This window comes from Sapajus apella, unplaced genomic scaffold (genome assembly GCF_009761245.1).
Source record: "Sapajus apella isolate SASKATOON/1434 unplaced genomic scaffold, GSC_monkey_1.0 scaffold44, whole genome shotgun sequence".
In the NCBI taxonomy this organism is placed as follows: Eukaryota; Metazoa; Chordata; class Mammalia; order Primates; family Cebidae; genus Sapajus; species Sapajus apella.
The window spans coordinates 7,066,825-7,091,852 of NW_022436984.1; the positions used below are offsets into that span (position 1 = coordinate 7,066,825).

The window sequence follows — 25,028 nt, forward strand, 5'->3', positions numbered from 1 at the left end:
TAATATTTATATTCACATTAGGAATTATATTTAGATTTCTTGCCTGCTTTCCAACTAATTGAAAGCTGTATTTTATAGCTACTTTCCCGTGCCCCCGCCCCTGCCCCCGCCCCAAACAGGCTAATTCACGTTCATTACTTTAAAACTAAAATGTTCAGCTGCTCCTGGTCTTCCTTGTTTTAGTGTTTTCTTGATGCTCGGGCTGTTTCTTCCTTGTTTATGACCTGGCTGGGGAAAGCATTGCCTGCAGCTGATGATTAACTCTGGGAGGACCGGCTCTTCCTCAGGCTCATTCAGCAGTAATGGTGCTTGTTCTTGGGAGAGCAGCAAGCCAAGCACCATGGTTGTTCAGTGACTTTTGTCCTTCCTTGGTAGTCACCAGACGGAATGCTTCAGAGGATAGGCAATAGGGGAAAAGAGAGAGGGCAGAGCTGTGAACTGATGACGTAAACCTCGACAGGTCTTTGAATCAGAGGCTGCAGGGAGATACCAAACAGGTTCCTGTTTCTGGAGATTGCATGGACGTCAAGGAGGGTGAACAGAGAGGGGCTGTTTTTATTTGAAGTCTTACCAAATCATTATTTTGCTTCTGATAAGCCTAGGACAACCCTGGAGTGCGCTTACTTCCTCGTGTGACAAATGGATTCTCCTACAGGCTCAAGTTATACAATTTTCTTTTACCCTCTACCTCCTACCGTGAGGGAACACGTCTCTCTCCACCTTCACCACCCCCTGTTGTTTGTGGAGAATAGATTAAAAATGACCCGGGGCACACCACTTCTGCGGTCCAGTTTCCCTCAACACAATGGGTCTTGAGTACTGCAGCAACCAATGTTGTCTGATGGAAGCAGCTTCCAATGCCCTTGTTTAAACAAATGGCTAGTTTGACATCGAGAAGTTCTCCACCTTCTTTTCCTTGCAATGTAGAAGAATCCACAAAACCTAGAGTGGCCAATGAAGAAAAATAGTCCCATTTCTCTGTTCCTTGTTATGGCATTTGTATGAGGTTCTTGGGTCAGGCCGTGGCCATGTGGCCTGTGACTTCCCTGTCTGACTGCTGGAAGCTGGCGGTCCTCCTGGGTCATTCTTTAGAGAGTTGGTTTCTGGTATAGTTTCAGTTTTTCCATAGAATTGGTAGTGGAAAAGAACTGTCTGATGAAATTGTGTCTCTGGAATCACTGAGCGTCCCATAAGAGAAGGGAATGTCTAAATGGGAGTCAGTGATTCTTTGAATTATCCAACTGCTGTATTTTTTGAAAGCCAATAGACTATTTCAAAAAACCCATAATACCCTGACTTTTCAAAATATTAATAGCAAAATAATAAAAAGTAATTATTTTACTTGTAGATAGTACATCCACTGAGTCAAAAACTTTTTGACCTGGATAGGAATGATAGAAGGTGAATTTAACTCTCATTTCAAAGATGAGGAAACTGTAGCAAATTTATCAGAGTCACAGTGCAGAGCCAAGAGAGAGAGCTCAAGGCTTCTGCTATTACCATCATAATTTTCACACTAATAACAGTCCCTTACATTTATTGTGCACTTACTATGCCAAATGATGTGCTAAGCCAGTGTGTTTATTTTCAGTCTCCTCACAATAACTCTGTATTATATGTTATTATTCCAGAGGTTCAGAAACCCTTTAGTCACTTGACCATACGTGACACAGACAGGAGGGACATCTAGATCTGACTTTAGAACCTGTACACATTAAAAAATAAAAGTGGAATCCCACCAGTTTAAATCCAAAAACTCACGACATGCAAATGAGAGCATCTCCAGCACAGTATGATTACACACACAATGTGTGTTATGGCCTTTTTGAGCTCTCCGTTACAGGAAGGGCTGGGTTTCCCCCTGTGACAATCCAAGCCCAGGCTCTATAGGATCACTGGCTGGTGGCGTGTTTTTCTCTTTGAAAATAGTTCAGCGATGGTCCTCATGTTGGTAAGAACGGCGACTGGAACTTTGTTATTAACCTCCAGCACATGGCTCCCACGCCCCTTCTGGCCTTTCCCTCCATTTTTCCTGTCACTCCTTTCCTTTGGAGGACAGCCACTCCACCCATGCCCCACCCCAAATAGCTGGCTTAGTGTTGATAAAGCTATTAGCAGACCCGTTTCCTGTGGCTCAGCCTGGAAGGCTGGTTGTCTGAGTAGGTTGCTGATGAATAGAAACCATGTACTCTGTCACTGTGCTCCGTTTAGTTGAGCTGTGGCTGTAGGGGGTGGGTCACAGGGCAGGGGACGAGCTGACAGTGGAGAGGGAGGAGAGATGTGCCTTTCTCTGCTGCCCACACCTGCCATTCGCCCTTAGTCACACTTCTCTGCACACCACTTGCATATCTAAAACGCTGACTGTCTCATCAGTGGGCCATGAACCTGTGGATTTTCTGGGTCATCAGGCACACAGAACCCTTACAGAAACCTGCCTCCTGAATCCTTTTAAGAATGTCATTTAGCTGTCCACATTTCTCCACTTTAGCTTAAGTTTCAAAATTTGGGTTGGAGATAAGGAGAAAGAGCACCAGGTAGTACTTAATCAGCAGGGGACCTTTGATTAATCAGGAAAATCAAGCACTTACCCCACATGTAGATATCTCTGAGAAAGTTACCAATGTTTCTGCAAGGTCGTGCTGACAAGATTACACATTTTGAAGATCAAGTTATTTATAGCATGAAAAAAGAATGTTTAATCTTTAATCTCACCTGCCTGCTGCCTCTAAAGCTAAACCCAACTCTGTAGTAGTAAGTGATGTGGTTTGCTAGAGCACAACCACTGGGAATTGCCTCCAGTTCTTGCTAGGAATTGCTCATTTCCGTAGAAATTGGCATTGTACAGAGGGTGTTATATGGGGACACATGAAGTGGACTCAGAATCATGACAGAGTCCACAAGTCATACTCTAGAGCTAGTTTGAAAGAAAATAAAATGCTCAATTGGTTCTGGGGGATTCTTTTACAATAAGGAAACAAATTCTGGGATACAATACCTATTTTGTTTCTTCATTTTTGCCCAATTGTTTGTTTTAAAGACATCTGCTTCTAAAAAGTTACGTTTCTTGGCTCCTCCTTTCCCTTGGTATTGATGGGTCACTTACAGCCCCTGGAGTTAACAGCTTCAGTGTCATGTCCCTACTACTCTATGAGATTTGAAGTCTTTGCGGTTTTTGCTGTTTCAAGTGATTATTATTGCTTCAGAGTCCGTGGTGTGTAGAGTCACTGTGCTTCGATCTTTGAGCGCATCTTTGGGATTGAGAAGACAAACCTCTGCATTTATATATGCTGGCGTAAAGCACTTGCTTGCACTTTGCCACAATCCCATGAAAGAGGGAGGATACCATCACCATTGTTTTCAGAGAGGAAACAGGGCAAGAGAAAATGAGTGACTTGTCTATGGCCATGGGAAAAGTAACTGTCAGAGCTCAGTTATATCTCCTGTCTACTGACTCCAAGTGCCAGGCTTTTTCTATTATTTGTACTATCTTTCAGAGAAAGATCAATTTCAAGTATTTCATGACCATGCACTTTCATAATCTGTGGAATTATCATTGTTGATAAAAAGTTGTATAATTTGTATTCTCTTTTGATAGGCAAAGAGTGAACAGATAACTGATTTGTGACATGCCACTCATGATATTTCCAAAGCCTGTGGATGTCTGACTTTGGAAACAGGGTCAGCTTAGTCTGCAGACACAGTATTTGCTTAGGGTAATTTTTTTTTTTTTTTTTTTTTTTGAGACAGGATTCCACTCTGTTGCCCAGGCTGGAGTGCAGTGGCATGATCTTGGCTCACTGCAACCTCTGCCTCCGAGGTTCAAGCAATTCTCTTGCCTCAGCCTCCTAAGTAGCTGGGACTACAGGCATTGTGCCACCACGCTCAACTAATTTTTGTAATTTTAGTAGAGATGAGGTTTCACCATGTTGGCTAGACTGGTCTTGAACTCCTGACCTCAGGTGATCTACCCGCCTCAGATTCCCAAAGTGCTGGGATTATAGGTGTGAGCCACTGCACCTAGCCATCTTAGGGTAATATTTTTAAAGAAACTTAAGTGATCACTTTTCTCCCTTGAAGGACTCATGTGGTCAAGTTGGGGTTATACCAACATGGCATGATGTAACATTCAGCTTTTAGAGACCATGTGGTTGTTTCCTGAGATATGAAAACTGCATTCTGCTCTTCAGCCTGCACACTCCTTGCCCAACAAAACCATTGGCATTCTTGAAAGTTCTGCCTGGGTACAGCACCTGTATTCCTATGGTGGTATAGCACACTCTAGCCACCGTGAATTGTGTCCACTGTGATCATTTCCCTCTGCACAATTATCTGCCCACAACTGAGAGAGTCTTAACTTGCTAGAATAATGGAGACTCTTCAGTATCTGTCAATTTCCCCATGTGGCAATTCAATTCATCCTATGACAGCATCATCAGAGTGTTGTCAAGGGCATAAAAATGGCAGTGCATGTTGCCTGATGGTTTTACAGTGCGCATTGTAATGGCCAGGGCTTAGAGGTAGGGGAAAAACATGTGAACAGCTTTGTGACAAGAGTTGCTGTTATAGTGTTTCTTTCTAAAGCAACTTCTGAGTATGAATGTGAAAGATAGCCTTCTTTGAATTAAAAAATATCCTGAAAAACATTTAATTTCTGAACTGACCCAAAGAGCATTTTTCTTTAGTGATGACTGTAATCATCAGAACTTTCTTCACTTTTCAAGAGGACAAAGGGGAAATATGATTTTTAAAAAAAAGAAATAGTAAGATAAAAATATACCTTCCTGGATTATAGTCTGTAGAATTTGGGGTAATAGAAAGTTTAATGCCCCTGTTGTAAGTGAAGATTCGACTCAATGTATAAATGATTTCTGTGGCTGCAGATATCCCATCTTTTAAGTTTCTATTTGGGTAGATTTTCTAAAGTCTCTATTTGCCAAATGCTGCCCTATCTTTACATTTAACTTAGTGTTGGTTTAGGTGCATTGATCTCTACCCCACAATAGGTTCTAAGCCCCTTGCCAAGATCATTATGCCACTGATTTGCTAAAGTATTGTAAGTGTTCTTAGAGTTTCAGCTCTGAGCATGTTCCAGGTGCAACTTTGACAGAGAACTAGTAATGTGGGAAAAATAATATGTAAAAAAATAAATTCATATCTAATCCCAGAAGCATGTTTCACTTACTGGTTTTTTTTTTTTTTTTTTTTTTTTTTGAGATGGATTTTCACTCTGTCACCCAGGCCGGAGTGGTGTGGTGCAATCTCGGCTCATTGCAGCCTCCACCTCCTGGGTTCAAGCGATTCTCCTGCCTCAGCCTCCTGAGTAGCTGTGACTATAGGCACTCGCCACCACGCCCAGCTAATTTTTGTATTTTTAGTAGAGATGGAGTTTTGCCATGTTGGCCAGGCTGGTATTGAACTCCTGACCTCAAGTGATCCACCCACCCTGGCCTCCCAAAGTGCTGGAATTGCAGGTGTGAACCACCACACCCCACCTAGTCACTACTTTTCTATTGTTTAATTGTCTCAAAAATCACAGACAAGGCTGGTGTGGTGACTCATGCCTGCAATCCCAGCACTTTTAGAGGCCGAGGGAGGCAGATCATGAGGTCAGGAGCTCGAGACAAGCCTGGCCAACATGGCGAAATCTTGCCTCTACTAAAAATACAAAAATTAGTTGGGTGTGGTGGCGTGTGCCTGTAATCCCAGCTTCTTGGGAGGTTGAGGCAGAAGAATCGCTTGAATCCAGGAGGTGGAGGCTGCAATGAGCTGAGATTGTGTCATTGCACTCCAGCCTGGGTGACAAGAGCAAGACTTTGTCTCAAAAAAAAAAAAAAAATCACAAGTAACTGATTTGAGTGTGTGTATATGGTTTTAATTGCTTGTCCTTTTCCCATCTGGGTGTTTGTACTATGGTAGAGACCTTAATAATTAATAAATTGACCAAAAGGGGAGGTGACAAGCTACAGAATAACTCAGGCAAACAGGTGATCAATCTGTGATGGAACCAGACTCCATTAAAAAAAAATTGGCTCAGTCACTTCTCTGTTTTTTTTTTTGAGAAAGTAAAATTTCTCCTCCATCCAGCAATTCAAATTTGGCTGAACCAAGTTTCCTTGGAGTCTTTTACGTAAACTAACATTGGGAAGGTACCAGGAGGATTCCTTCCTAGGAATTGGCACACATGGGTTGGTTTTACAGAACTCCCTAGACCTAGGATGAAAGGAGTAAAGAAGAAATGTCCTCTTCTGGCCACACTTTAACAACTTGCTTGTGACTATCAGGGATGAATCTCTTCAAGCCTCGAGTTAATACAGATTTCTGGAGCTCATAAACTGCTCAAGAATTTTAAACAGTTTTAAATTGAAGAATTGGGTAAAATCTCCATATTTGGTTCTGGAAAACTCATATCATGAGTTTTATTTGACTGAACTTTGGACTCTGCTCAGCTTTCAGTTCTGTTTTTTAAAAGTAGAAAGTATTCCACTTATGCATGGAATGCTTGCCATTCAAAATCATATGAGTTGACAGGATGTTTTAGAGATTGTTATTTTTTTATGGCAAGGACAGTGCCCAGTCTGAATGGTGGTGCTGGAGAGATTTCTCTGTAATCCATTTCTCTCCCTAGTCACTCTTGATTCTGAATCTACTTTCCTTCTCTTGTGTCTGCTATTGAGAGAGGAAATAACATTTATTTTCACATCACTCAGAGGTAGCCATCATTAGCACTCTTGCAGAAGAGAAAAATAAATTTTAGAGAAGTCATATATCTTACAGAAGGTCACAAGCCAGTAAGAGTCTAGTCCTAGTCTGCCTGGAAACACAGTAGGTGCCTTTTTCATCCAATCACACTGTCTCTCACTATGTCTATGTTAAAACTGATGATGCCCTCTTGAAAAGGGAAGCATTCTGTGGAGTTGGGATTCTGCTGTCCTTGTCATGCAATTGACATTATGTCATGTCATGCGTTAATGCATACTCATTTCTATTAAAAGGATACTGCAGGACAAAGAAATATCCTAGGACTCTGCGGATTTGTGGTTGTACCCTGCAGTCTCTCTTTAGCTTCTGCCCAGAACACATTCAGTTTTTATTATTGAGGTGTTCTCTCAACTGTGCCGCTCTGTGTCTTTGGCAGGGTGCTCCTGCAGAGCTAAGCCTCTGGCTATGCTCAAAAATCATTATACTATCTCAGATGGTGACAGGTATGAAAAAGATCATGACCGTTGGACTAGCTGATTAACTAGCAGTGACAGTTTGCTTTAAAATATATTTGGTTTTTATAAGAAGTGACATAATATTGGCACCAAGAGGGACAATCATATTCAATCCCATAAAATGTTTCTTAGGGCCATGATTACAGATCGATAAAAGGGCCAAGCAGACCTTGAAGCAGAACCAGTGTAAAATATCTTATGCTATTTTAATTCTTTATGTTTTTAGAAGAAATACTGCTTTCAACCTCTCTTTGGAAGTTGCGGGAACTTTGGTTGACTTAAGCCAGTGATGGTGGATTTATTATGTAAGAATTGAAGGTTTGTCTTTTTCAACTACAAAGATGACGGAGACATGTGTCATGCATAAAATTCTGCAACTGTTTGGAATACCATCACATATCTAACTTGTAGATGAGAGGCTAACATATTTGGAAAATTGTTTTGAGCTTTAGTCACCAGTTTTAAAAATTTTCCTCAACCAAAACTTCAGGAAGTACAGTCTAGTAGGAGCCAGGATTTACATTTAGGTAACAAAAGTCAAGGGACAAAATTCAGAATATATTTTCATACAAGAGGATTCACTTGGTATTTCTATTTTTTTTGGGGAGGGCGTCTCACTGCGTTACTCAGTCTGGGGTGTAGTGGTGCAATCTCAGCTTACTGCAACCTCTGCCTCCTAGTTCAAACAATTCTCCTGCCTCAGCTTCCTGAGTAGTTAGGATTATAGGCACCCATCACCACACCCAGCTAAGTTTTGTATTTTTTTTTTTTTCAGTAGAGACAGGATTTCACCATGTTGGCCAGGGTGGTCTTGAACTCCTGACCTCAAATGATCTGCCCGCTTTAGCCTCCCAAAGTGTTGGGAATATAGGTGTGAGCCACTGCGCCCGGCCTCACTTGGTATTTCTTTTTTTTTTTTTTTCCCCCATTTATTTATTTTATTGCATTTTATTTATTTTATTTATTTATTTTATTTATTTATTTTAATGCATTTCCCCATTTTATTTATTTTATTGCAATTTAGGTTTTGCAAAATTGTTGCATAGGAACACACGTGGCAGTGTGATTTGCTGCCTTCCTCCCCATCACCTACATCTGGCATTTCTCCCCCTGCTATCTCTCCCCAGCCTCCCCCCCCCCCACCGTCCCTCCCCTTTTTCCCCCCAACTGACCCCAGTGTGTAGTGCTCCCCTCCCTGTGTCCATGTGTTCTCATTGTTCAACACCCGCCTATGAGTGAGAACATGTGGTGTTTGATCTTCTGCTCTTCTGTCAGTTTGCTGAGAATAATGGTTTCCAGGTTCATCCATGTCCCTACAAAGGACTCACTTGGTATTTCTAAACATATGCTTTTGTGCTGTGTATTGCACAAACATGAAGAATATGGAATTTATCCCATAGGATTTTACTGTTTAACAGATCAATATTTTTAAAAGGTTACAATAATCATCTTACATAAATGTGTATTTTGTAAAACAGGATGTTCCCAAAATGTTCTGTGGGAATTCAGAGAAAGGAGATAGCTAACTGTATTGGGATGAGTCAGGAAAGATTCCCTACGGTTGGTCACATTTAAGCTGGATATAAAAGGATACAAAGTCATTGTTCAAGAAGAAAAGGGGTATATTTGAAAAAGTACATTCCAGGAACAACATGTAACTTGATAGAGCTGAATCATGGGATACGTGTTGGAGGAGGGAGGGGAGAAAAGGGGCAAAGATAAGATAGTTCCAGGATGTTAACAGCAGGGTTTACCCTTCTGAAGCATATACGTATTTTTGAGAACTGTTTAGAGTCAAAAGAATCCTTTTTGTAATGGAAAATTTCAACCATATACAAAAATAGGCAAAATAGTATAATGAACCCCCATTTATTATCTAACTGTAACAATTTTCAATTCATGGTCACTTATTTAATTTATATCCCTACCCATGTTCTCCTCTTCCCGTATTAGCTTGGAAGTAAACCCCAGATATTTCATCATTCCATCTGTAAATATTTTAGTATGTGTTTCTAAAACATAAGTTCTCCTAAAAAGTTCACAATGTTGGCAGGGCACGGTGGCTCATGCCTGTAATCCCAGCACTTTGGGAGGCCGAGGTGGGCAGATCACAAGGACAGAGATCAAAACCATCCTGGCCAACGTGGTGAAGCCCCGTCTCTACTAAGAATACAAAAATTAGCTGAGCGTGGTGATGCATGCCTGTAGTCCCAGCTAATCATGAGGCAGAGGCAAGAGAATCACTTGAACCCAGGAGTTGGAGGTTGCAGTGAGCCAAGATCATGCCACTGCACTCCAGCCTGGGCAACAGAGTGAGACTTCATCTCAAAAAAAAAAAAAAAAAGGACAACAATAATACAATTGCAATTTTGGAAAAAAAAAAATCTCTGAAGGCAATGAGGAGGACAGATTAGAGAGAAAAATATTGAAGACCAAAAGAAGATTCCAAAGATAGGTTTGAATCAAGACAATGATAATAGAGAGGATGTAAAAATTTTCAAACTATTTAAAAGGTAAAGTTGATTGTTCTTGAGATTAATTGTATATTGGTATGTAGGAAACGAGGGAGTTAAAGAAATTTTGGATGTTTCAATTTGAATAATCAGTGTATGAGTATACCATTAGCCTATATAAGGTAGGGATTCCTTAAAAAGCAGTTAGCCTGGTTCAGCATCATACAGAGACTATTGGAAATAAATTTAAAAAAACTTCCTATTACCCTTAAACAAAACTTTGAGATTTTCACCTGTAGTCCCAGCTACTCAGAAGGCTAAGGCAGGAGGATTGCTGGATCCCAGAAGTTTGGAGTCAGTTTGGGCAACATAGTGAGATCCCATCTCAGGAAAACAACAACAAAACTTTGAGACTCGGAGCATTTGGAATAATTCTGATTCTCCCACCTTAATAAATCCATTAATGCCAGCCATGGTGCTTCATGCTTGTAATTCTAGCACTTTGAGAGGCTGAAGCAGGAGGATCACATAAGCTCGGGAATTCGAGACCAGCCTGGGCAACACAGGGAGACGCTGTTTATTAGGCTGTTCTTGTATTGCTATAAAGAAATACCTGAGACTGGGTAATTTGTAAGAAAAGAGGTTTTATTGGCTCACAGTTCTGCAGGCTGCACAGGAAGCATAGCAGCATCTGCTTCTGAGGAGGCATCTGGAAGCTTACAATCATGGCAGAAGGCCAAGTGGGAGCTTGCACATCCATCACATGGCAAAAGCAGGAGCAACAGCGAGAGGTGGGAGGAGCCACACACTTTTAAATGACCAGATCTTGTGACAACTGCTATTGTGAGAACAGTGCCAAAGGGATGCATAAGAAATCCACCTCATGATCCAGTCACCTCCCACCAAGCTCTGCCTCCAACACTGAGGATGACAATTCAACATGAGATTTGGGTGGGAACACAGATCCAAACCATATCATCTGCCTCTACAAAAATTAAAATGTTAGTCATGGTGGTGCATGCATGCCTGCAGTCCTGACTACTCAGGAGGCTGAGGTGGGAGGATTGCTTGAGCCCAGGAGGCAGAGGTTGCAGTGAGCCAAGATCACACCACTGCACTCGAACCTGGGCAACAGAGTGAGACTCTGCCTCAAAAAAAAAAAAAAAGGAAAAAAAAAGAAAGAAAAGAAGGAAAGAAATCCATTAACAAAACTTTAGAAACATACAGAGAATAGCATCTAAAATGTTCAAAGGGACAGGGGAGCCACTTAGACTTAAAACTGAGACTTTTTTAGTTTATGTGATTAATAGTTACACAGCCATAAGGCCAGTGAACATGACTTGTTCACCAAATCCCAAACCACTAGATTTTTGAAAGAGATAAATTAAGAATAATGTGAGGAATTCCACCCCCCCATTTTATGATGACAATGCTCAAACCAAAAATTTGAAAGAATTTTACAGTTAATACCCATATGCCACCAATTAAATTCAACAGTTAAAAATGTACTACATTTGCTTTTTAACACATCTATCCATTTATCTGTCCATTGGTCTATCTTATTTTTTCTTTTTCAAAATCCATTGCAATACCAAGCATGGTGGCCCACGCCTGTAATCCCAGTGCTTTTGGAGGCCAAGGTGGGAGGATATCTTGAGGCAAGGAGTTTGAGACCATCCTGGACAATATAGCAAAACCCCATCTCTGCCAAAAAAAAAAAAAAAAAAAAAAAAGTCGGGAGTGGTAGTGTGTGTCTGTAGTCTCAGCTACTGGGAAGCTGAGGCCAGAAAATCACCTGAGCCCAGAAGTTCAAGGTTACAGTGAGCTATGATCACAACACTGCACTCCAGCCTGGGTGACACAGCAAGACCCTCTCTCTAAAATTAAAAAAAGAAAAAAAATTAGTTGCAGACAGCAGTACATTTCATTTGTAAACATTTTATCATGTATATTACCAACTAGAGTTCAATATTTGTTATTGCAGAATTGATATTTTACACAAGAGAGATTAAACTTATACATTTATTTTCTCAAAGGGAAAAGCTGTGATTCAAGAAGGATTAACACAATTCATGGCTGATTCTTACTCGATTATTTATGAAAGCAAAAAACTGAGAACCTCTTGATTCTCAAAAGTTGTTGCCACCCAGAGCAGCCGCACCCTACTGCAGAATAGCCCTGAGGAACTATCAAGTATCGTCCTGGCAGAGCCACGTTCCTCTCAGTGAATGTTAATTGAATTTGAATATGAAGAGACTGACACCTAGAAATGTAAGCTTTTTGCCAGTAACTGACAGAGCTGGTTCTAGGACAAATGACATCTGATAGTGTCTCACTGAGCATCACTCCTTACCTCTAACAACTCTGAATAGTAATAATGCAACACAGAAGATGACTTACTAGTAAAAAGGTAAAGCCTTCTACGTCAAGTCATTATGAGGTTGCTCAAGGCTCAATGGGACCAGGTAGCTGGGCAGTAGGAAGAGAGGTAAAATGCTCTCACACACACACACAAAAGGAACTCTTTATACACAATGGGAAAAAAAAATGCCTGTGTTCATATTTACCCTCTGATTTCCTCCAGAAGAGGATTAAAGCAGCTTATGACAAAAAGCAAAAATAAAACTGAAAATGATTAATACAGGAATAAAACAAAGGCCAAAATCCGCCAGTTAGTCAGGTGGGGAATAAGTTTGGACCTAGAAACCTTTGAAATGTTCTCCATTATGTCAAATTCTGACATGTTAAATCTTGCTGATTGGTTCAAGAATTAAAAATCAGGTTGAGATGATGTCTAAAAGACATGTTCATTCAACTGTTTTTTTGTTGATGAAGATATTGAGTATTCATTTGGAAACTGAAAAACTCGGTCAAATGGCCAGGCATTTGCCTACACAAGAAACTGACATTCTGATACTAGAAAAGATTTTAGGGGTTTGATTGCTTTTTTTGGTTTCCATTTTGATGTTATGGCATCAGTCTGTATCAGTGGTTCTCAACTGAGAGTAATTTTGCCTTCCGAAAACCATTTGGCAATGTCGGGGGTTATTTTTGGTAGGCTCACTGGGAGTGGTAGAGTATTACTGGCATCTAGTAGGTAGAGACCAAGGATTCTGCTAAACATCCTAAAATGCTCACGACAGCCCTGCATTAACAATGAATTATCCAACCAAAAATGTCCATAGTACCAACATTGAGAAATTCTGATCTATGTGAAACAATTAAAAATCTCACTCTAACATACCTTCAAAGACACTTTAGATGAGTTACATGCAACATTTTTGCTTATCTGCTGCTAAGCAGTAAGTGGCGATGGCTTAATGCACTTGCAGAAATACTGCTGCTTTGGCATCAGAGTGGAAATGAGACGTCAAACAGCCAGTCCTTCAGAATGCAAAGCCAAGTTGGGTAGTTCCCAACATGGGCTGACAGGACTCTTTGGTGTCCAAAAGATCAAATGTTGGCAGGCAAGGATAATGATACTTAGCGGGAAAATATTCAAAGCAATGAGGGATACGTCGTTGTTGCTGGGGTTTGTTTTTTGTTTTTGTTTTTTTTTCCCCAAGGTCTGGCTCTGTTGCCCAGGCTGGAGTGCAGTGGTGCAATCTCTGCTTACTGCAACCTCCGTCTCCCGAGTAGTTGGGACTACAGGCAGGCACCACCCACCTGGCTAGCTTTTGCATCTTTTGTAGAGAAGGGAATTTCACCATGTTGGCCAGACTGGTCTTGAACTTGTGAACTCAAGCAGTCCTCCTGCCTCAGCCTCCCAAAGTGCTGGGATTACAGGTGTGAGCCACTGCTCCCAGCTAACACATTGTTGATTAGAACAGAACAAAGGATCTTTAGGTTGTAAGTTATGGGACAGTTGATCCTGGGACTTGAGGAGTTCATTTCTCTGCTTCTAGCTTTTTTCATCTTCAAAAACTCAGGAAAGAGAACTGAGGGCATCAGAGCAGGCTGATTTGATATACTCTTGCTGTCAATCTGATGACTGTATGTCTCTGATATATGTGATTCTTTTTCATGTTCCCCTTACTAATTATAACTATTATCCATGTTCATAACCACGTTCTTCTTCCTTCTTTCATATTATAACTGGAACCCATCTGCTTCCCTTTGGTTATCTTCTCTTCCTTCGGAGTTTCCAGCTTCCCCTACTAGATTATCGTCATCAGTGCATATGTGTGCTTCAGTAACTTTCACCTTAAAAAATATCCTTTGCTTGCCACAACCTCTGCCGATTTCTCTTCACTGCAATTCTAAACGAACTTGTTAAGCTCGTATTCTACACACGTTATCTTTGTTCCTTTACCTCTCATTTACTCTTGCACTCACACCAGCCTAGCCTCTGCCCACAGTTCCGTGAAACTACCTTTGTCAAGGTCACCAGTGACCTCCTTGTGTTAAATTTTTATAAAGCAGATAGTTTCCCTTTCTCTTCTTATTTAACTTCTCAGTAGCATTCAACATGATTGACAGCCTCAGCCTTCATTCTATTCCTGGCCTCATGGCACAGCATGCTTTTAAGTTTTCCTTCTTTCTCTCTGACAGCAGCTCCTCAAGATGCTTTGCTCCTCCTCCTTCTTTCTCTGACCTCTAGATGTAGGAAAGCCCAAGGTTTAGAAGTGGGTCCTCCTGTCCTGCCTCTATATACTTTCCTTATGAGCGATCTGAACCATTGCTCACCTGGTGATAAAATCCCAGATGTTTCCTTGGAGCTCCAATTTGTGTACATAACTGCAACTAGAGATCTACACATAGGAGTCTCTCACCTGGCCTGTTTAGTTCACTCCCGGATACCCAGACCCTGGCATAATGTCTGGAAGGTAGAGACATATTTGTTGCGTAAGTAAAGAACTATTTGGATACTGGACCTAAAACAGACACATTTTTTTCTGTGACACGGTAAGAGTTAGCTGCTTTTGCTGTCAGAGTTACACTTTTATTAGATTAAAAGATAACACTTAGGCTAGGCAGGATGATTCATGCCTGTAATCCCAGCACTTTGGGAGGCTGAGGCAGGTGGATTGCCTGAGACCAGGAGTTTGAGACCAGCCTGGCCAACATGCGGAAACCTTGTCTCTAGTAAAAATACAAAAATTAGATGGGCATATGGTGGTGCGTGCCCATATTGCCAGCTATTTGGGAGGCTGAGACAGGAGAATCATTTGAACCTGGGAGGCAGAGGTTGCAGTGAGCTGAGATCGCTTTACTGCACTTGAGCCTGGGTGATAGAGCGAGACTCTGTCTCAAAAAAAAAAAAAAAAACACACACTTGAGCGTCATCCAGAAATAAAAAAGAAACAAGATTCTATTTAATAACTGCTTATTGGTTGATGGATAGATTGAGCAATCAATTGGAAATGTATTCATACATAATCTTTTTTATTCTGATTTATTTATAACATAGAAATAATGCTATTATTTGCCAAATCATTTTAAAAGACACAGATAATAGTTTTTTAATATTTTGTGGAGAAAGACATTTACTACATACAAAATCGCACACAAGATGGTGTAGAGATTGTATGTATTAGCAATTTCCTTAGTCTGAGGACTGCATTGTACTTGTACCTGAACTCTTCTGGTTTGTGAGCCAACAAAATATCATCAGTCCTCATTGTTATAAGTCTTATTTGAAAGGCTACAACTGGATAGTCTTTCTGTGATGTGGCTAGAATTATATAATTGTCTGTGCAGCCTTGCAGCCATCTGCACTGAGAGGTGCCGGGTGAGGCTGGTGGACAGCACAGCACAGTAGCCCCTAGCTGAGGCCTAGGCTAGAGCACAACAGACTTTCTAGCATCTGGCCAAGGTGCTGAAGGCTAACAGGTGAACAAAGTGGAGAAGGAAGCAGCTTCATGGGCAGGAGTAAGGAGTAATAGATCTAGACTTCGACAGGGTCATAGGTACTTCTGCAAAAGAGAAAACCTTCTATTTTCAGAGGTGAATGCTCAGTCTGAGCTTGCTCATAGAATCTTGGGAGGAGATTAAAATTTCAGTGTCTTAAATTTTTGTGACTCCATACAGCTGATGGTGAGAATCAGGAAGTGAAGTGACTTTTTTTCTCCCCTTTTGCATTGGGCAAGTCCGTTTACTTTAAGGTAATAAAACATGACATTGAGTGGTAGAACCTCAGGAATATCGATTTCCCTTTGTCTTCTTCAGAAATCCTCTGGGGCAATTGGCCTTTGTGTGTTTGAGTAGAGGTCATGAAACTTTTATTACACACCCCCTTCAAGCCCCCAAGGAAAGCTATGGGCCTTTACCCTAGAAAGAAGCCCACAGGCACAAATACAGGAAATTCTGCGTATGATGTCAGGGTTATATAGATCTCCAATCCTTGGTTGACAGTCTAGCTGTGGACAGAATGTTGTACCCACAACATTAATATGTTGAAGCTTTAACCCCCTAATGTGACTGTGTTTGGAAATAGAGCCTGTAAGGAGGTAATTACAGTTAAACAAGGTCAAAGAGTGGGGCTCTAATCTCTGATAGGGCTGGTGTCCTTATAAGAGGAAGGGATATTAGACTTCTCTCTCTCTTCCATGTGAGAGAGAGAAGGTAGAAGAAAGATGAAGGTGGTGTAACTCACCGTTTGCCAAATCACCACAGGAAGAAGGTGGCCATCTGCAGGCCAGAAAGAGAGTCCTCACCAGGGACTTCTTCTCAGCCTCCAGAGCTGTGAGAAATCAATTTCTGTTGTTTAAGCCATCCAGTCTATGGTGTTTTGTTATAGCAGCTTGGGCAAAGACAGGCCTCTTACCGTGGAAGCTGCCCTGGCCCGTAAGGTAGCTATGCTTATGCTTACTGATCCATGGAGGGACCAGGATGAGGAGGGGAACGTTCTAGTGAGCAAATGTTCTGGGGAGGTGTATGGGAGCCTTGGAGCACAGAAGCAGGTCAGCCAGTTGTACCACACCTGGCTCGCCCTGCCCCGGTCTTCATGAGTCCCCAGAGACGGAGTGAAGTATGAAGGTCACCCAGAAGGATGATGTGCTTCATGCCGAGTGTGTACCTCTTCTTTAGGAGTTCATTTCACTGGGAAGGCTGTCTACCAGAAGCAAGGGGCCTCTTTGAATTTTCTTTCAAGCGTTTAATAAGAGGCATGTATCCTCCTAGACACAATCATCCCATTTTGTAAAGTAGAGAAGTATCTCCCCAGAGTTAAGACTGGAGCCACCTGAGCCCCAAACAAACAACTGGCAATGTGGGAAGTATATTTTCCAGACAAATCCACTTACCCCATCCTTTCCCCTTTTGAGAAAGCTGCCATTTTCTGATGTGGGTAGAATTTGGGAATAAGGACAATAGGAGCTGCGGTATGCAGGCTAGCTAGTCTGATACCTGGGAGAGCAGGGGCAGAGTCCTTAGTGGTGCTATCAGAGTGAGTTTGGGCTGGGCAGAGGAGTGCTTGAAAGTCTTTTCTGGAAGAGTTAAAAAGAGAAGCCAAGGTTTGAGTGGCTAAAAGTCACCAGCAAAATCTGGGATTCAATGTGACATGGTGTCAGGACCCAAGTGTTGGAGCCAGGGAACCAATGGTTTGTGCCAAGACCCATTTAGAGTTCCCAGACTCTGCCTTCTCAAGCTCACTTCCATCAACTCACCTTCACCCATCTCACAGACATCCAGACCTGGCTCGGATGTGCAGCACCCAACAGCCAGGGATTATAGCTTTTTATTGAAATCCCTGCTACCATTTTAAACCAGACTGCTGAAAAAAAAAGTGTGTTGACAAGGCGAGATGACCAGATTGGAATAATCTTTACAAAATTAAAGAAAAAATAGATTCCCTTGAAATCAGACCAGTGAGCAGAAATTCCATGACTGATGATAGCATATAGCTGCTTCATTTCTCCAAATCAAAATGGCCAAAGGGTGACTTCATGTCAGAAAACCTAGATGTTTTTAAAGCAAATGCATTAGTTCAAAATCAACCTACTGCCTTGTATACTTTTTATGTCCCAGAGACCCTGGTATGAGTCTGGATTCTATAGAAGCTCACTATGATGAAATATTTTCCTTTCTTCCACTAACTCACCATTTGCACTTAGGCAAATCACCTTATCATTTTGGCCTTGGGGCTCTCCTTTATAGAATGAGGTAGTTAAACCCGCAACTAAGTAAAACATCCCATTGAAAAGTGGAAATATGTCACCTACTAGTACGACATCTTTCTCTACTGGAGCTATAGTTTTCTCTGAGGAGATTAAAAACACTGTCAGAAGATGTGAATGACCAAGTTGATGAAACCAGGTGCTTAAAGACCAAGGCTCACAGCTGCACTGACCAGTTAATAACCCTTCCCTGGCTTCTGGTTTTTCTTTTTAGAGTAATAAACAACAACAAAGGTAGAATACCAGTTCAACTTATATAGTCACTAATTATATAAGTGACCCATTCTAAGGGCTAGAAATGATCCTAAAGGAGATTATCTTGAAGGGTCTACAGTGATAAATATCTCTGATTTACTTGAGTCTGACATGGAAAAGTAAGCTGTGACTAGTTGTAATCAACAAATCCAGAACAACCTAGAGAGGAAGTGGGAGAGAGTGAAACTATATACTCACTATAGTGTGTGGAATCTGAAAATGTTTGCCTCTAAACATGAATAGGTACCCTTTTTTTTTTTTCAGGTAGCCCAGTGTACATTCTAGTTTCTCTAAATCTTTACAAAGTAAGGTATTGAGGGGGCATTGGCACCCAGTCCCATGCGCTTCAGAAATCATTAATGGCTACCTATTTTGTTGATTATGAGAACTTTTTTTATTAATATAAAGAATAAACCAGAAATCTGAGGAAGCTCTAAAGCTTGGAGACGATCTAGACATTTAAATGATATTATAATTGGAAATAAATAATAACGTGTTAGACTAACCAAGCTTGACAAATGCTGTAGAAATCTCCAAATGTACTTTCTTGCTCAGGCAAGAGGTGAAATTTGTCTTGCAATTTGAAATTATGTTTTGAGTAAATGTATGTCAGAGGCTTAAGTAAGCCAAGTGACTGTCTTGTCATTCTCCCTTGGTCCAGTCCACAACAGTAACATTCCGAGGATCTGCACATTGAAAGGTCCTCCTTAGCTTTTGCATATGTGGGGTTAGTAGGTAGCCCAATGAGTCTGAGGTAGGGCCTTGCAATCCCTAACCTTTTTGGCACAAAGGACAGGTTTCGTGGAAGACTATTTTTCCACAGACAGGGCAGGGTCTGGGGTTTGGGGAGATGGTTTTGGGGTGAAACTGTTACACCTCAGATCCTCAGGCAGTAATTAGATTTTCATAAGGAGCATGCAACTTACATCCATCGTACGTGTAGTTCACAATAGGGTTTGTGGTCCTATGAGAGTCTAATGCCGCAGGTCATCTGACAGGAGGGGGAGCTCAGGCAGTAATGTTCCCTCACCTGCATGCACCTTCTGCTGTGCAACCCAGTTCCTAACAGGCCATGGACCAAGCCATGGCCCAAGGCTTGGGGACCCCTTGTTTACAGGACCACAAAGATATTATAATGATGTAATGAGTGAAATGAATTAGAAAGAAGAAAAATTCTGGACAAGGCATGGTGCCTCATGTTCATAATCCCAGCACTTTGGAAGGCTGAGGCAGAAGGATTGCTTGAGCCCAGGAGTTTGAGACCAGTCTGGAAAACATAATGAAACCTTGTCCCTTAAAAAAAGAAAACAATTCTTTCTCTGTTTGGAACAAGTGATAGTTCACTTTCCTCTTAAACCTACTAAAAGAGAAAAGGCACATAGTGGGATGGTAAATGGTAATGTCACTTGGTCTCAATTTGGGGAGACAGCAGAAGGTAGTAAAGGCTTTGGGGAGCTGAGAGTCAGTCAGTTGCTTCTCAGCTCCATCCAAGTGTCGCTTCATGGGAATGCAGCCCTAAAATTAGCAAACTGATTTTTCCACCAGAATCTAGAAAACTGGATTTTTTAAGTAAAAGTTCAGATTTGTAAATTTTCACAATTAATTCAAAATTTTTGAAACTTTGTTAGAGCCAATCCTGTGTGAACCTAAAAAAAAAATATTCATCTAGGAGCGAAATCTGTTTATAAGCTGTAGATGCTGAGTGAAGTAGAACTTACTAGCTTGCACCATCTTCGATTTGTAGAAAAGACAAAGACTCTTGGTTCATTATTTGTAAGTCTTTAAACAGGCTTTATCAGATAAAGAGAAAAACATTTAAAAAGAAAGGCATTTGAGAACAATTTATAGTGTGTAAATAGAAATTGTGCTCTTGCATTTCATTCCTATAGCATCACAGCCAGAGTTCTTGGGTTAATATGGAATGCATGATTTTATTTTAGGATCCACAAGGACATTGACATAAGCTATTGCTGATGTCAGGCTTATGGCATCTGTAGTCATCTTGCTGTGAATATGGCCCTTAATAAAGACTTCATTAGAATGATTCAGATAGGCCCTTTGTTACAACAAAGATATGGGGATTTGGATATATGTAGATGACATATAGAATTTTCTAGTTGTCAAAAAATAAATGTTTGGACCGGGCACAGTGGCTCCCACCTGTAATCTGAGTACCGTGGGAGGCTGATGGGTGGGTGGATCACTTCAGGTCAGGAGTTCGAGAACAACCTGGCCAACATAGTGAAACCCTGTCTCTACCAAGAAATACAAAAATTAGCAATGTGTGGTGGCCCACGCGTATAGTCCCAGCTACTCAGGAGACCGAGATGGGAGAATCACTTGAATCCAGGAGGCAGATGTTACAGTGAGCCAAGATTGTACCACTTCACTCCAGCCTGGGTGAGAGAGTCAGACCCTGCCTCAAAAACAAAACAAATGAAAAACAAACCTGTACTCCCATCACATTGCTTTAGATGCATAAAAGCAATACGTTTTGGGTCTTCAGTATTTCTTGACATTTCAAGTGTAGATACAGCTTTAGACATTTCAGCATTTTTTTCCTACTCATTGATTTTTTTCAATGGTACCTTTTTGTCTTTTTCTCCCAATTCAAGTATACAGTAATAAGTTAACCTGAGATTTATAAATTTTAATTTCTATTTTTTCTGTTTTAATAATAATTTGTGTTGCATTTAGTAGTATAGAAGTATCTTTTTACCTAAATGCTTGGTGAATACTTTCAAGTTTTGCATGAATAATAGTTAAAGGGTGCTAAGATAATTAAATAAATACATACATGCTCTGTTTCATGAACTAGAAATTAGAAACAAAGTTTGAGAAGCTGCTGCTAGAAATGAGATATTGTGGTGAGATAAAGATTCACAAGGGTCTAAAACTGTGAACTTGCAGACTTGTGAAATCCCCACAAATGACCACAGAAGCTGATGAGGTTCTCTCTTTCATTTTAGCCCCAGCTTGGTTTCACTTACTATTTCAACTCTTCGCTATCCTTATTATGACTAGTAGATCTGTTAGCAAAAGTTTTGGTGGAAATGTTTTTGAATAATATCCACTCCACAAAATGGTTTTAGGGACATTAATAACCTGACATGCATTTATCTTCATTCCACAGAAGAATAAATGCAATGTCCAGACTTGGATTCCATTCAAGATCCATTGGTACACTTGAGATATTACTGACATTTCTAAATGTATCTACTGAAATTTCCCGTTCTTTAACCTCTTTCTGGGGAGATATGTGTCTTTGTATTCCCTTGAGTACTTCTTGTGTGTGCTTAATAAATACTTCTTAAAAATTAGATTGTAATTGATCAATAAAGATATTATCGAATGGTTTGGGTGGTATGCCCAGAGATAGGTAGTCTTTAACCTACCAAAATAATGAATAATACAGAGTAAGAAACATATTATAGAATTTTCACTTACAAAAGTATGGACTAAGTCATAGTAGAAATGAGATTTAAACTAGTTCTAATTTCATGACATAAATCTCTGTACTACACTGCCTTTCCCCCCTTCCTTTCTCCAACCCTTCTTTCCTCTCTCCTTCTCTTTCCTTCCTTTCTTTGCAAAATGGGTATATGTAGGTAAAATATATGTGGCTTATGAATTTGAGAGGAGTGACAGAATAGAAATCATTGCATCCCTAGGTAGAGGGCACTTTTTGGCCCCTTACCAAGAAAATAGTAACAGCAGCTAACACTCATTGAGGATGTACCATGTGCCAGTCAATAAGCCCTTTCCCCATAATTAACTAATTTAGTTCTCATAACAACCCTACAACATAGACATTATTATTATTCTATCATATATGTAAAGATACAGACACACAGTAAATTGACTTGCCCCAAACCACACAGTTAGAAAGTTTAAGAGTTGAATTTGATCCCAATGGTCTGGCTCTAGAGTCCAGGCTTTTAACCACTGTACTCAGAAAAGAATTCATTAAAGAATGAGTAAAATAGGAGCCGCCGTGGCTCAGGCCAGTTGTCCTGGCACTTGAGGAGGCTAGGCTATGCGTTCAAGGCCAACCTGGGCAACATAAGAACCTCTCATTCATTTAAAAAAAAATTTTTTTTTTTTTAAAAAGAATGAGTAAAATGTGTAAGGTCCACAAGAAAGTACTATGTTGGGTTATGTCACATGGCTTTCACAGAATCTTTAGTTATGATGTACAGAACATGATAGTCCCTCTCTCCCCTTCAAAATGTTTTTGAGTGAAAGAATGAACAAATACATACTTTAATCCCAACTTTAAGACCTCACCATGCTGTGAGCGTTCCTCCTTTTCTACGCCTCCCTGCCTCCTTCAGTGCCATTTTCTCTGTATGAAGTGTTCTCCTCCTTCTCTCTGACCAGTGCATCCCTGCTTGTGCGGCTAGACATAGCTCGGTTCTATGAGTCACCTTGCTTTTATCTCTCAACTCTTTCATGATGCCTCGTGTCGTAACTTCTGTCCATGTGTGTCCTCCCCAAGATCCTCAAGCTTCCGAGATCACAATCTGTGCCTGACGTGTACTTGTACCTCTGCCACGATGTTAATCATAGTGTCTGGCATAGAATTAAGTGTTTATTCAACAGACGAGAAAGTGACTGGAGAAGTATTCACTGTAATTTTATCCTCTTGAATAATCTATAATACTAAAAATTGGGAAACACACCTTGAAATTCCATTATGGGTCTGTTAATATAAAAGGAATAAAATTATTCAATAATCAAAAGAGAAACATCAAGACAAGAATAAGGTTAGACTCATCCCCAGCCCCCTCCCATTTCTGACCTCTGTTCCTCTCCTAAGATTCATCCCATCCCTGGTCCTAGTCCCATCCTGGACAGTGAGTCCCTCCCTAAGGTGAGCCACCTATCTCCCTGGCCTTGTCCAGACACCTAATCCTCACTCTATATAGTAATTAAAACCCTAGTTTTTGGCCAGACATAGTGGCTCAATCTCAGCACTTTCGGAGGCCTAGATGGGCAGATCGCCTGAGCTCAGGAGTTCGAGACTAGTCTGAGCAACATAATGAAACTCCATCTCTACCAAAAATACAAAAATTAGCTGGGTGTGGTGGTGCACATGTGTGGTCCCAACTATTCTGAAAGGTGTGGGAGAATTGCTTGAACCTGGGAGATGGAGGGTGCAGTGAGCTGAGATCATGCCACTGCACTCCAGCCTGGGCAATGGAGTGAGACACTATCTCAAAATAAACAAACAAACATACAAACCCACCCCTCAGTTTTGGGTGTCTCAATGCACAATGTTAATTAAGTAGCGAAATCTTGGCATTTTAAAAAATCTGAAATATTTACATAAATGATTTGACCCAAATCACTTACAAGGGTCAACTGATCGACTGATTTGGGTCAAATCACCTATGTCTTGAGCTATACTCAGAGAATTACAGCTGCATTAAGATATCAAATCCAAAAAAAAAAAAAAAAAAAAAAAAAGAGGATAAGATTAGAGAAGAAAATTAAAGAAGAAACCAATTTGAAGTTTAGAGACCATGTCAGAAGAATATGATAGCAGAGAATGGTAGTCATATAAAGACATCAGGCAGGCTGGGCATGGTCAGGAGATTGAGACCTTCCTGGCTAACATGATGAAACCCCATCTCTACTAAAAATACAAAAAATTAGCCAGGAGAGGTGGTATGCACCTATAGTCCCAGCTACTCCAGAGTCTGAGGCAGGAGAATCATTTGAACCCAGGAGGCAGAGGTTGCAGCAAGCCAGGATCACACCACTGCACTCTAGCCTGGGCAACGGAGTGAGACTCCATCTCAAAAGAAAACACACACGCACACACAAAAGATATCGGGCATAATTCTGGGCTAGGGGCTGAAAAAATACGGTTTTGTTCTTAAACCAGTGGAGAGACCAACAGAACCATTCAGTAACATACATTTTACAAAGCTAAAGGAAGTCAGTATGCTGAGTGCCAAAATCCACCTGGAAGGGTGGGGGGAGAGGAGGAAAATTCTGGAAAAGTGAGTAGGGGATTGCCAAGCAGAAGTATTAAGAAAGGAAAGACATTCAAAAAAAATAAACAATGTGTGCAAAGCACAGGGTCTATGAAACCAGAGTTCCCTTTTACAGCAGACCACACACACTGGAGTAAAGAGGAATGAGGGAATGCGAGGAGCAGGCTATCCATGCCATGGAAAGGACTTTCTATGTGTGCAGGACAACGGGGAACTGTGGAAGAATTTTGGAGAGAGGAGTTCTGCGATCAATCTGTTAATTTGGAAAGATTGGTTCGGCCCCAGGGGAGAGGAGAGAGAAACGGGAACTGAGAATCAATCTAGAAGTCTGAGAAGTGAGCCACTGCAGTGGGGCAGGGGAAAGAGGACAACAGCTTGGACCCAGGAGAGGCGGTGGAGGTGAAGGGCAGTGGGCAAAGAGAAGAAGCAACTGGGAGGCAGGTGATCAGACTTGGGCATGAGGGATAGCAAAGGAGGGTGCTAGGAAATCTAGGGTGAGTCCCAAGTTTCTGGCATGGAATACTCTGAGGCAGGTTGAGCCATAGACCAAGGAAGGAAATATAGGAGATACAGCAGGTTAAAGTGAGAAGGACATATTCCCTATGTCTTTTATATTCTGCCTAATTCATTTCCAAAGTGACTGCACCATTTTATATTCCTACATATTCTTTAATTAAAACTATTTCATTGAGACATGGTTTATATACCATTAGAACCTACCCCTTTAAAGTGCACAGTTCAGGCTGGGCATGGTGGCTCACACCTGTAATCCTAGCACTTTGGGAGGCCAAGGTGGGTGGATCACCCGAGGTCAGGAGTTCAAGAACAGCCTGGCAACATGGCAAAAACTTGTCTCTACTAAAAACACAAAAATTAGCTGGGTATAGTGGTGTGTACCTATAATCCCAACTACTTGGGAGGCTGAGGCAGGAGAATTGCTTGAACCCGGGAGGTGGAGGTTGTAGTGAGCCTAAATCACACCACTGC

At 41.1% G+C, this 25,028-nt stretch overlaps 1 protein-coding gene across 6 annotated transcripts in view; it reads left to right on the forward strand.

Moving 5' to 3' along the window:
- Nucleotides 1–25,028, forward strand: part of RASGRP3 (RAS guanyl releasing protein 3) — a 128,052-nt gene that overhangs the window by 45,410 nt on the left and 57,614 nt on the right. The window lies entirely within an intron of this gene.